The sequence below is a fragment of the Bos taurus genome, chromosome 21 (genome assembly GCF_002263795.3).
Source record: "Bos taurus isolate L1 Dominette 01449 registration number 42190680 breed Hereford chromosome 21, ARS-UCD2.0, whole genome shotgun sequence".
NCBI lineage: Eukaryota > Metazoa > Chordata > Mammalia > Artiodactyla > Bovidae > Bos > Bos taurus.
Genome location: NC_037348.1, coordinates 16,561,180 through 16,573,721, shown reverse-complemented (window position 1 = coordinate 16,573,721; position 12,542 = coordinate 16,561,180). Strand labels below are relative to the sequence as shown.

The 12,542-nt window shown below is 50.0% G+C and overlaps 1 protein-coding gene across 7 annotated transcripts in view; it reads left to right on the top strand.

Moving 5' to 3' along the window:
- The window catches only part of KLHL25 (kelch like family member 25), a 51,425-nt gene extending 42,812 nt beyond the window's left edge, over positions 1-8,613 (top strand). For 6 of the 7 annotated variants that reach the window (XM_005221754.5, XM_024981836.2, XM_005221749.5 and 3 more), the window contains one exon: positions 6,999-8,613. The gene's annotated coding sequence lies outside the window, so the exon portion shown is untranslated. The remainder of the gene's footprint in view (positions 1-6,998) is intronic. The other variant, NM_001192686.2, reaches the window with a different exon arrangement.
- Positions 8,614-12,542: the final 3,929 nt, after the last annotated feature.

The window sequence follows — 12,542 nt, the reverse complement described above, 5'->3', positions numbered from 1 at the left end:
ACTCAGGGCGGCCCGAGTGACCTCGGAGTGGGTGCAGGCCTGGGCAGTGCCGCCCCCCAGCTCCTCTGCCGCCTCCTCAGCAACTCAGGACAGCCTAGAGGGGCTCCCCCCGGGTCAGAGCCTGGTCTGGGGCAGCAGTGGCGCCCTGCCCTGAGGGGAAGTCCATGTCCACCTTGTGTGCTGGCCGGGGATGGGGGGCCCAGGCCCCCGAGTTTTGGGTTCACCACCTTAGAGCATCTCCAGGTGTTCGGGGCCCGTGAGGAGCTCTGGCTAGTGAGGCGCTTGGAGGGACTAGGGGGCCTTCACCAGCCCCACCGAGAAAACAGCAGTCGCCCTGCCCAGCACACACCCGTCTGGGAGCTTGCTGACTCCTGGGCTCCAGCAGCTTCGGCAGAGCCGGAGTCCGCCTTCCAGAGCCATGGGGGCAAGGGCGGCATCCCACTGAAGGAGAAAGGTCCACAGGTCCCTGCGCCGGCTGGAACTGTGTTCGTGATCCTGTTACTTAAGCAAGTCCAGACTCAGGACTAGACGTAAGCTCCCTGCCCTCGCAGCTCTCTCTCAGCTGTCAGGCTGACAGATGCGCAGGTGAAACACCCAGAGCTGCAAGGCCAGGGATGCCGTCGCTGGGACCGAGGCTCTGCCTGCGGTTGTGTCGTCTCTGCCTCTCGGGTGGCTGAGTGTGTGCGTTGACGGGGAGGGGGGGGCCTCCCCATGAGGCCCTCTCCGGCAGTTGGGTGTCACGGAGGGGGCGTCATCTATGTCTCCTGGCACAAGGCTGCCTCCTTGGTTTGGGGCCACCTCTGAGCCCGTGGCACTCAGTTGGCCAGAGTAAGAGTGGCATCTGGCGTGGAATTGGCGCGTGGATGGGTGTGGACCGTCGGGGTGGGGAAGACCCTTGGCGGCGCCCCAGCCCTGTTCCCAGTACCCCAGCGAGCCTGTTTTTGTTTTTTAATATCTATTTATGTATTTGGCTGCGCGGGTCTCAGTTTCATCTTTAGCCATCAGGGCAGCCCTCAGGTTCGGCACGTGGGACATTTGATCTTCGTTGCAGCATGCCAACTCTTAGTTGTGGCATGCAGGATCGAGTTCCCTGACCAGGGGTTGAACCCGGGCCCCCTGCTTTGGAAGCATAGAGTCCAGCAACTGGACCACCGGGGAAGTCCTCAGAGAACCTGTTGTTAGAACCGCGCAGAGGTGGACAGCCCTGCGTCGCTGTCCCGAGTGTTCCCCGCTCCGTACCCCCTCCAGCTCCTTTCTGGGCCTGCTGTGTCCTTTCTCCACGAGGTGAGCAGCCCAGGAGCTGAGCTCCGGCCAGGGACCCCACCTCCTGGACGGACACACGGCCACATCCCTGCTGGGAGCCGGGCCAGATAACGCCGAGCTGTCGCTGCGGGTTGGCCTATAGAAACTGACTGTACTGGCCAGCTGGGCTTTCTTTGCTGCTCCCGGGACGTTTTACACTAAACCTTTCACATGCGTTACATGGCTCCATCCTTCTCTGGGAGGCAGGTATCTCGCCTCATTTTCTGCAGGGAAACGTGAACCTCAGAGCAGAGCACCCCGCACTGGAGCGGCCAGCGCTGGAGCGTGAGCTCTGCGACCGTCTGAACTCGTTCACCACTGCGTCTGTCCTGTGGGGTCCGGGTTGATAGGCTGTGCAGCGAACATTTGTCGAGTGCAGGAACGAGTGTGTTGCCTGCTGCCCGCAGCTGTGCTGTAGCCGTGGCCACGTCTGCACACCGCCCGCCCCCATCCTCTGACCATGTCCACCCTCCCCACCTTAGCATTTCCACCTCACTGGCCTGCGTTCTGCCTCAGAAGTGCAGGACTCCCACCCCAGGGTTTCTGCACATGCTACTCCTGCCTGGACTGCTCTTTGCCTCTCGAGCAAACTCCTCTCTGTCCTGCAGGTCTAGGGGTGTCCTTCCCACACCCTCTGCCACAGTACAAGTTCTTGTTTTAATCTCTATTTTTTTTTACCATTATTTTTAAAGCTTTTATTTTGCATTGGAGTGCAGCTGATTAAGTGTTGTGTTAGTTTCAGGTGTGCCACAGTGATTCCGTTATCTGTATACTTATATGTATTCTTTTTCAAATTCTTTTCCTGTTTAGGTTATTCTAGAATACTGAGCAGAGTTCCCTGTGCTGGCTATACAGTGGATCCTTGTTGGTTATCTTTTAACTTTATTACTTAAAAAGAAATCTCTTTCTCAGAGGAGAATTGCTTTACAGCATTGCGCTGGTTTCTGCCACACGTTCTGTGTGGGTCTTTGTTGCTGCGTGGGCTTTTCTGTAGTCCTGGGGAGTCGGGGCTGTTCTCTGTTACGGTCCGGGCTGCTCACTGCAGTGTCTTCTCTCCTGGTGCACAGGCTCCAGGGCGTGCAGGCTCGGTAGCTGTGGCTCCCGGGCTCTGCGGCACAGGCTCAGTTGCTCTGTGGCATGTGGGGTTTTCCCAGACCAGGGATCGAACCCGAGTCTCCTGTATTGGCAGGCAGATTCTTTACCACTGAGCCCCCAGGGAGCCCCTCGTTATCATTTTAAAATATAGCAGTGTGTAACGTTAGTCTCAAATTCCCAACCTCTGCCCACCCCCAGCTCCTCCCCTCTGGTAACCACGGATTCATTCTCTCAAGTCTGCGAGTCTGTTTCTGTTCCGTAAATAAGCTCATTTGTATCACTTCTTCACATCTGTAAGTGATATCCTGTGATATTTCTCTTTCTCTGACTTCACTTAGCATGAATCTCTAGGGGCATTCATGATGCTGCAGGTGGCATTAATTCTTTTTTTTTTAGTTCAGTTGCTCAGTCGTGTCTGACTCTTTGTGACCCCATGGACTGCAGCACACCAGGCTTCCCTGTCCATCATCAACTCCTGGGGCCTGGCTCAAACTCACGTCCACTGAGTTGGTGATGCCTTCCAACCATCTCATCCTCTGTTGTCCCCTTCTCCTGCCTTCAATCTTTCCCAGCATCAGGGTCTTTTCCAATGAGTTGGCCCTTGGCATCAGGTGGCCAAAGTATTGGAGCTTCAGCATCAGTCCTTCCAAAGATATTCAGGACTACTTTGCTTTAGGATTGACTGGTTTGATCTCTTTGCAGTCCAAGGGACTCTCAAGAATCTTCTCCAACATCACAGTTCAAAAGCCTCAGTTCTTCGGTGCTCAGCTTTCCTTATGGTCCAACTCTCACATCTATACATGACTATTGGAAAAACCATAGCTTTGACTACACAGACCTTTGTTGGCAAAGTAATGTCTCTGCTTTTTTAATATGCTGTCTAGGTTTGTCATAGCTTTTCTTCTAAGGAGCAAGTGTCTTTTAATTTCATGGCTGCAGTGATTTTGGAGCCCCCCAAAAATAAAGTCTCTCACTGTTTCCAATTGTTTCCGCATCTATTTGCCATGAACTGATGGGACCGGATGTCATGATCTTTGTCTTTTGAATGTTGAGTTTTAAGACAACTTTTTCACTCTCCTCTTTCACTTTCATCAAGAGGCTCTCAGTTCCTCTTCGCTTTCTGCCATAAGGTTGGTGTCATCTGCATATCTGAGGTTATTGATATTTCTCCCAGCAGTCTTGATTCCGGCTTGTGCTCACCCAACCTGGCATTTCGCATGATGTACAAGTTAAATAAGCAGGGTGACTGTATACAGCCTTGACGTACTCCTTTCCCGATTTGGAGCCGGTCCATTGTTCCATGTCCAGTTCTAACTGTCGCTTCTTGACCTGCATACAGATTTCTCAGGAGGCAGGTAAGGTGGTTTGGTATTCCCATCTCTTTAAGAATTTTCCAGAGTTCGTTGTGATCCACACAGTCAAAGGCTTTAGCATAGTCAATGAAGCAGAAGTAGATGTTTTTTTGGAACTCTTGCTTTTTCTATGATCCAACACATGTTGCCAATTTGATCTCTGGTTCCTCCACCTTTTCTAACTCCAGTTTGAACACCTGGAATTTCTTAGTTCATGTACTATTGAAGCCGGGCTTGGAGAATTGGGAGCATTACTTTGCTAGCATGTGAGATGAGTGCAATTGTGTAGTAGTTTGAACATTCTTAGGCATCGCCTTTCTTTGGGATTGGAATGAAAACTGACTTTTTCCAGTCCTGTGGCCACTGCTGAGTTTTCCACATTTGCTGGCATATTGAGTGCAGCACTTTCACAGCATCATCTTTTAGGATTTGAAATAGCTCAGCTGGAATTCCATCACCTCTACTAGCTTTGTTCATAGTGATGCTTCCTAAGGCCCACTTGACTTCACACTCCAGGATGTCTGGCTCTAGGTGAGTGATCACACCGTCATGGTTATCTGGATCATGAAGATCTTTTTTGTATAGTTTTTTTCTGTGTATTCTTGCCACCTCTTAATATCTTCTACTTCTGTTAGGTCCATATTGTTTCTGTCCTTTATTGTGACTATCTTTGCATGAAATGTTCCCTTGGTATCTCATATTTTCTTGAAGAGATCTCTAGTCTTCCCCATTCTGTTGTTTTCCTGTATTTCTTTGCACTGATCACTGAGGAGGGCTTTCTCTCTCCTTGCTATTCTTTGGAACTCTGCATTCAAATGGGTATATCTTTCCTTTTCTCCTTTGCCTTCTGCTTCTCTCCTTTTCACAGCTATTTTTAAGGCCTCCTCAGACAACCATTTTGCCTTTTTGTTTTTTTTCTTGGGGATGGCTTTGGTCACCATTTCCTATACAGTGTTATGAACCTCTGTCCATAGTTCTTCAGGTACTCTGTCATATCAAATCCCTTGAATCCATTTGTCTTTTCCACTGTATAATCATAAGGGATAAGTCATATCTGAATGGCCTATTGGTTTTCCCTACTTTTTTCAATTTAAGTCCGAATTTTGCAATAAGGAAAAATCGTCTCTTGTAACAGACTTAATAAAGTCTGTTTTGTCCGATATGATGATTGCTACCACAGCTTGCTTCTGGTTTCCATTTGCATGGGGTACCTTTCTTCATCCCTCACTTCTGGTCTGAGGCGCCCTAGGTCTGAAGTGGGCCTCTGTGGACAGCATGTATACTCTCCTTTTGCCATTTTGTTAATTGTTTTGGATTTGTTTTTGTAGATCTTTTTTCATCCCATTTTGTTCTCTCGTGACTTGATGACTATAGTGTTGTGTTTAGATTCCTTTTTCTTTTTTGTGTTTATCTATTGTCAACTTTTGGTTTGCAGTTACCTTCAAGTTTTGATATAGCGGCCTATATATAAACAAGGTTGTTGTAAGTTGCTGGTTTTTTCATCTCGAATGCATTTCCAGCATCCTGCATTTGTGTTCTCTTCTCACGCTGATGTCATATTTGTATGTAGGTCACTTCCTCATTTCCTACCTTCACTGTAGTTTACCTTTATCAGGGAGTCTTCCCATGTGTACTTTGTTTCTAGTTGTAGCTTTTTCTTTTCCACCTTGAGAAGTTCCTTTATCATGAGCTGCATAGCTGGTCTGGTGGTGCTGAATTCTCTCAGCTTTTGTCCGTCAGTGAACCTGTTGATTTTTCCATCAAATCTGAATGAGAACCTTGCTGGGTAGAGTATTCTTCGTTGTCGATTTTTTCATCAGTTTAAATGTAGTGTGACGCTTCCCAGGTGGCTCAGTGGTAAAGAGTCCTGTCAGTTCAGGTGGTGTGGGTTCAATCCCTGAACCCCTGGCAGGAAGATCCCCTGGAGAGGGAAATGGCAACCCACTCCAGTATTCTCCCGTGGACAGAGGAGCCTGCTGGGCTACAGTCCACAGGGTCACGAAGAGAAGGCTGCATTCTCAGGATGTGTCTAAGCAACCCGCCTGCTGCTGGGCGGGGCTGGGTGGGGTCAGGTCCTGGTGAGGAAATGATGCCCTCCAGGAGGGCTCACGTCAGTGAGTACTCCCCAGAACGACCGCCTTCAGTGTCTGTGTCCCCGCCGTCTGCCACAGCTGCCCCCCCACCTCCACAGGAGACCCTCCAGTACCAGCAGGTAGGTAGGTCTGGCCTAGGCTCTTATGAGGTCACTGGTTTGTTTTTTTAACTGGGCCCTCGTGTGCATAAGACCTTCCGTGCAGCCTCCCAGAGTGGAGTTTCTGTTTCTCCCAGTCCTGTGGAATTCCTGCAGTCCAACCCTGCTGGCCTTCCAAGCCAGGTTCTCTTGAGGCGCCCCCTCCCATTCCAGACCGGGGAGCCTGACAGGGGGCTCAGAACTTTCATTCCCGCGGGACAACTTCTGTAATAATTTCCAGTTTGTGAGCTGCCCTCCTCGCGGGTCTGGGATTTGATTGTATCAAGATTGCACCCCTCCTGCTGTCATATCCTGGCTGCTTTGTCTTTGGACGCAACGTATCTTCTTCGGTAGGCTCCAGCCTTTTGTTGTTGATGCCTGCTCAGCAGTTAATTGTAATTTTGGTTTTTTCGTAAGCAGGGGTGAGCGCACATCTTTCTGCTCTGCCGTTTGTCTCCGCTGCTGTTTTATGCACTTGCTTTCTTCCGTGTTTTGTTGGCTTTTTCTTCCTTTGAGTGGAGCTCAGTTTCACTTGCTCATAGGCTGCAGATGCAGAAGGCTCTCACCCAGGACTTTAGACTGCCGTTCCTGGTGCAGAATGGCTCTCATCTCTTTTTTAAGTTTTGTTTTTTTCCCCACATATAGCATTTCTGTGTGTGTTGGCTGTATACATTTGTTCGTACAAGCCTGCAGTTTCTCCCGCTGGAGCACGATCCACGGAGACGGTAGCTGTGTCTGCCGTCCCCTTTCTCTGGGCCTGGCACGTTGCCTGCTGGGTTGACGGTGTGCAGAGTGTGTGTCTGGAGAAGCTGAATGGAGGTGAGCAAAGCACAGCTCAGGGAGGTGATGGGCCTGTTCCGGGCCACACTGCTGTAGACGGGCGAGCTCCATTCTCATCCAGGCCTTCTGGCCGGGGCCTGAGCCCCAGCCCCTCCATGTGGCCTTGCGATCACGTCCAGCCCCAGGTGAGGACGGGGGGCAGTGGGGATTCACCTTTTCTCTCTCTCGTTCCTCTGCAGACGCTGCGCGTTTCTCCCCGCCCCACGGCCACGGCCCTCGCTCTTGCACGTGGCCCTGATCTTGTCCAGGGGATGCTCCGCCCGGCCCAGCGCTCTGAGCCGCCAGAAGCCGGCCCACCAGCCCTGGGAGTGGCGGCCTCGGGGGCTGCTCTGAGCTTCAGGGAAGAAGAGCCGTCTCCGTGTCCTGTGGGTCTGGCTGAGGCCTTGCCTGCTTTGCAGTGGTTTGCGGGGGGAGAGGACCTTCCAGGGGGCGTGGACGGATACCAGGACTCTCTCGGCCTGGAGGAGAAAGACACGTCTGCCAAGCCTTGAGGGCATCCTGGACTGGGGCAGGGGGCTGGGTGGGCTGGGGAGGGCGGGCAGCACAGTCCTGGGCTCCAGGCTTCCCTGGCGGTGTTGTAAAGTCTCCCCACACAGGACGCCCCTGGGAATGGGTGCATCAGGGCTGAGACTGGATTGTGCTGTGGAGAAAGTCTTAAGGAAGAGAACCGTTCAGTGACAACCACTAGGCTTTCTCAGCAAATGACCTCCAGGCCACCAGTGTTAAATAGGCTCCTGAGAGTCGGGCCTCACCCCCAGCGACCTCACCATCTCCCCGTCAGACCAGCCATGCCCCGGGTGCAGACACAGGTGTGCAGAGGCCCTGGGTGGCACGTGCCTGTGGGGCTTCCCATCACCTCCCCTCAGAGCCCAGCCCAAGAGGCAGCGATGACCCCATTTCCTGCCAGGAGCACACTGACCCCAGAGTGGGACCATACCTGCCCAGACCAGGAGCACATGTGAGCTGGGGACCACTGGGGGACTCCAGGGTGCCCACGACAGACCCCACCAAGGGCTGGACTCAGCTTGGAGGATGACACAGCCCCATGACACTGGCCTCTCAACCTTCCAGCTGGTGATGGGGTCTGGCTCATGTGTCCCCTGAGCTCAGAACGTGACCATGGTCATGAGAGAACTGCCAGGCCTTTGTTCATTTTCCCACCTCCCAAGTATTGGGCTCCTCACAGGTCCAGCCGCAGCCTTGGGTTTCTGGAAAGGTCGGCTCCTACCAGCGGCTCCCGTCACGTAGTGTTAGAGGGTGTGGGCTTGTTCCCTGGCTGCCCTGGGGCACCGTGGGGGCCAGACAGGTGGTTTCCCAGGCCGCATGCCGTGCGCACCGTGTGGCTTGGCGCTCCCAAGTAGGCTGTAGTACTCGTGGGGCCGGTTGCTTTCCAGTTGGCCCTGCCCCCTTACAGGGCCTGTGGGCGTCTCCTGGGGCCCCAAGGGCATCTTTAGGGCACAATTCGCCCACATATGTGCACCAGCCATAGGCCATCAGTTTCCCCTGGGGGAAAGGCAGAAGGCACGTCTCCAGGTTCCTGGGACCCCACGGCCCCCGTCTTTGTCAGAGGCCACCCCCTGCTCTCAGTGCTTCCTCTCAGCCACCCAGAAGCCGGGGCCCTGGTCCCAGGAGATGCCTCAGCCTGAGACACCCGGGAGGTGGCAGCCCCGGCCTGTTGGATTGCTGCGCTAAGCACAGGTCTGACAGCACAAAGGACCTCACAGTGGTGCTTTCTCCACAAGTTGTGTTGTTTTTACCCATTTCTAACTTAATAAAAGAGTTGAGAAATCTTGCCTTCCTGGGGTGCCGAGGCCAGTCTTGGGGGACGCAAGGCGTGAGCAGGCTGATGTCCGCTGCAGCAGTCAGGGCTCACGGCCTGCTGTGCTGGGGAAGACCCACAGGCACCCAGAGGACAGGGCCTCCTGCCCTCAGGTCGTTTCAGTACCACAGGCCTTACATTGATTCTCCTGTGGCGTGCTGAGTACTCCTTCCCTGAAAAGCCCCTGCATGAGTGTCAACTTAAAGATGTAATTCCCCTGATTGCCGCGTTTGTGTGCTGTGAGCCCCCAGTTAACGCTAATTTGTGTGAAAGTAACACAAGCAGCGTTAAGGGAGGCATCGCTACTCGAGTGTCCAGCATCAGTTACAACAGTAATGCCCCGTTTGCCTGTGCTCCTTTCACACGTGGTCATAGCTATCAGGCTCTGTAAACTCAAGAAGGTGGGACAGACAGGGCTGTGACAACCCCAGAGTAAAGAGGAGGCCCTGTCCAGTGTCCCACCGCAGGCTCTGGACGCCACACACACCCTGATCAAGGGGACGGTGGCCAGCACACCTTGGGGCAAGATGAGGCTGGCGTCTGTTCCAACAGTGGCCTTCACACCTAAAATACTGCACTCACACAGTCTACACAAGGATGCTGCCACAGGAAAAGACCCCTTCGGGACCACAGTCGGCAAGTGTTCCTTCTAAATGTATAGAGACGAAAGTAAAATGAAAAAGCAGAGGACCTAATCCCCATTAAAAGAACAAGAAGTCCTGTGAAAGTACAAATAATGAAGTGGACCTCACCAGTCTACTAGACCCCAAGTTCAAAGAGCAGCTGATAGAAGTGCCGAAGTCATTAAGAAAGATTGTTGATAGAAATTACTTCAAGCATCTTTTCGGAACACAGTGGGTATGAAGCTCAAGATCAATCACAGAAAGAAAAATGGGGAAAAAATAAATACATGGAGACTAAACATGCTACTGAAGAAGCACTGCTCAAGGATCACATCAAAGAGGAAATCAGAAAACAGCCTGAGACAAAAGAAGTGAGACGGCGATCTCAGGAAATCTGTGGGACGCAGCGCAACAGTTCTAACGGAATTTCATAGCGATACAGGCCCTCCTGAAGAAGTTAGAGACTCTCAAGCAACCTAAAAGATTAAACAAAACTCAAGTCAGAGGAAGGGAATAAAAAGTTCAGAGAGAAAACAGATTTAAAAAGAACAATGAAAAAAAAAAACCAGTGAAACTAAGCTACTTTTTAAAAAATAAAATTGACAAACCTCTAGTCAGGCTCACCAGGGAAAGAGAGAAAACCCAAATAATCCAAATAGGACGGAAGAAGAGAAATAACTTCCAGTATCACAGAAACACAAAAACATCATGCTAGAACACTAGGAACCAAAAAAAAAAAAAAGAATACTAGCAACAGTTAGTTGGCGGTGATGTAGTCGCTAAGTCATGTCCGGCTCTTGCGACCCCATGGACTGTATCCTGCCAGGCTCCTCTGTCCAGGAGATTTCCCAGTCAAGAACACTGGAGTGGGTTGCCATTTCCTTTTCCAGGGGATCTTCCCAACCCAGGGATCGAACCCGGGTCTCCTGCATTGCAGGCAGATTCTTTACTGACTAAGCTATGAGGGAATCCAGTGGACAGGCGGCAACAAATTGGACAACACAGAAGAAACGGGCACTTATAGAGACCTACAGCTGCCAAAATTGAGTCAAGAAGAAGCATCTTTTTAACAAACCAATCACTAGAAGTGAAACAGAATCTGTAATTGTAAAAACTCCCTGCAAACTGAAGTCCAGGACTGGACAGCTTCACTGGGGAATTCTACCAAAGAATTTATCCTGATCCTTCTCAAACCCTCCCAAAAGACTGAAGAGGAGGGGACAATCCAAAAGTCATTCTATGAAACCACCATCACCCCGATACCAAAACTAGACAAAGCCACTAAAAAAAATTTACAGATGAATATCTTTGATGAATATTGATGCAAAATTCCTCAACAAAATATTAGCAAACCTTGACAACTGGCAGTCTAAAGAGAAGGATGTATCGGGATCACGGCTGCAGGGATTCACTTGGGATCCCCTGGCACGTGGCCTGCTCCGTATCTTTCTGGTGTGCATTTCTTGGCCTGGGATTGGGGCTGGGGACCAGGAGACAGGGGCTTGGTTACCTTTTACTGAATGTTCCTGGGCCAGGTGCAACTGCCAGCTGAGGGTGGACAGGGCGGGTTCCTCCCCAGCATGTCTCCTGGGCTGTGCCGGGCTGGTTCCAGACACTGGAATTCACTTCGAGTTTCACTGCAGGCATCCTGCTGGGGTCACCCTCAGCCAGCCCAAGCACTCAGAAATTTTCACCAACAGAAAGATGTCCTTCCTACAGCAGCTGCTGTCATTTGGACACCCTTTACACGTGGAGAAAGTACTTTTTATCCTCCACCATTGCTGCAATGAAAAAAAAGATCAATAAATAAGACTAATAAAAATATGGGAATACTTAAAAAAATCAGCAGACTCAGGGACTTCCCTAGCGGTCCTGTGGGTAAGACTCCTCGCTCCCAATAGAGGGGACAAAGGTTCAATCCCGGGTTGGGGGACTAAGATCCCACATGCTACATGGTATGGTCCTAAAAAAAAAAAAATTAGCAAACAGAATTCAGCAGTACAGAGAAGGATTATACACCATGGTCCAGTTGAATTCATTCCAGATCTCAAGGATGGGTCAACATACACTGATAAATGTGATACACCCCACTAACCAAAGACACAAACTACATGATCACCCAGTAGAGAAAAGGCATCTGATAACATTTAATATCCATTTGTGATAAAAGCTCTCACCAAAGTGGGTATTGAGGGAACATATCTCAACATCATAAAAGCAATTTATAACATCCCCATAGCTAATACGACAGTCAGTGATGAAAAAATAAAAACCTTGCTAAATAAATTGAGCAAGACAAGGATGCCCACTCTCACCACTTCTATCAATGCAGTATTGAAAGTCCTATCTGTGGTGAATGAAACAAGAAATAATAGGTATTCAAATTGGAAAGGAAGAGGTCAAACTCCCCACAAACCTAAGGCCTAAAATAGCCCAGAAATAAACCCACACACCTACGGTCAATCTACAAGAAAAGCCAGAATGTACGGTGCAGGAAAGTCTCTTCAGCGGTGGTAGGAAAACTGGACAGCTACATATACTAACAAATGAAATTACAACACTTCATATACAAAAAACACTTCATAAACAGAATGGTTTAAAGACCAAAATAAAAGACATGACATCCTAAGACCAAGAAAACATGGGCAACGGCGGTGGTGTTGGGAAAGCTGGACGGCTACATGTACTAACACACGAAATCAAAACACCTCATATGCAAAAAGAAACAAAATGGCTTAAAGACCAAAATAGAAGATGACATCCTAAGACTCCAAGAAAACATGGGCAAAACATTCTATCATAAATTGTAGCAATATTTTCTTAGATCAGTCTCCCAAGACAAAAGAAATAAAAAGTAAATCATACCTAATTAAACTTAAAAGCTTTTGCACAGCAAAGGAAACCCATCAGCAAAACGAAAAGGCAACCTATGGGATGGGAGAAAATACTTGCAAACAATGCAGATGATAAGAGGTTAATATCCAAAATATACAAACCGCATACAACTCAGTATGAAAAGAACAAACTACCCAGTCAAAAAAAAAAAAAGGGGGGGCAGAAAACCTAACTAGACATCTCTGCAAAGAAGACCGTGCCAGTTGCCAATAGGTACATGAGAAGATGCTCAACATCACTACTAGAGAAATACAATTCAGAACCACAATGAGGTATCACCTCACATGGGTCAGAAGGACCATGATCAAAAAGTATAAATGAAGGCTAGAGAGGGTGTGGAGAGAAGGGTACCCTCCTACACTGTCGGTGGAAATTGGTACAGTCAC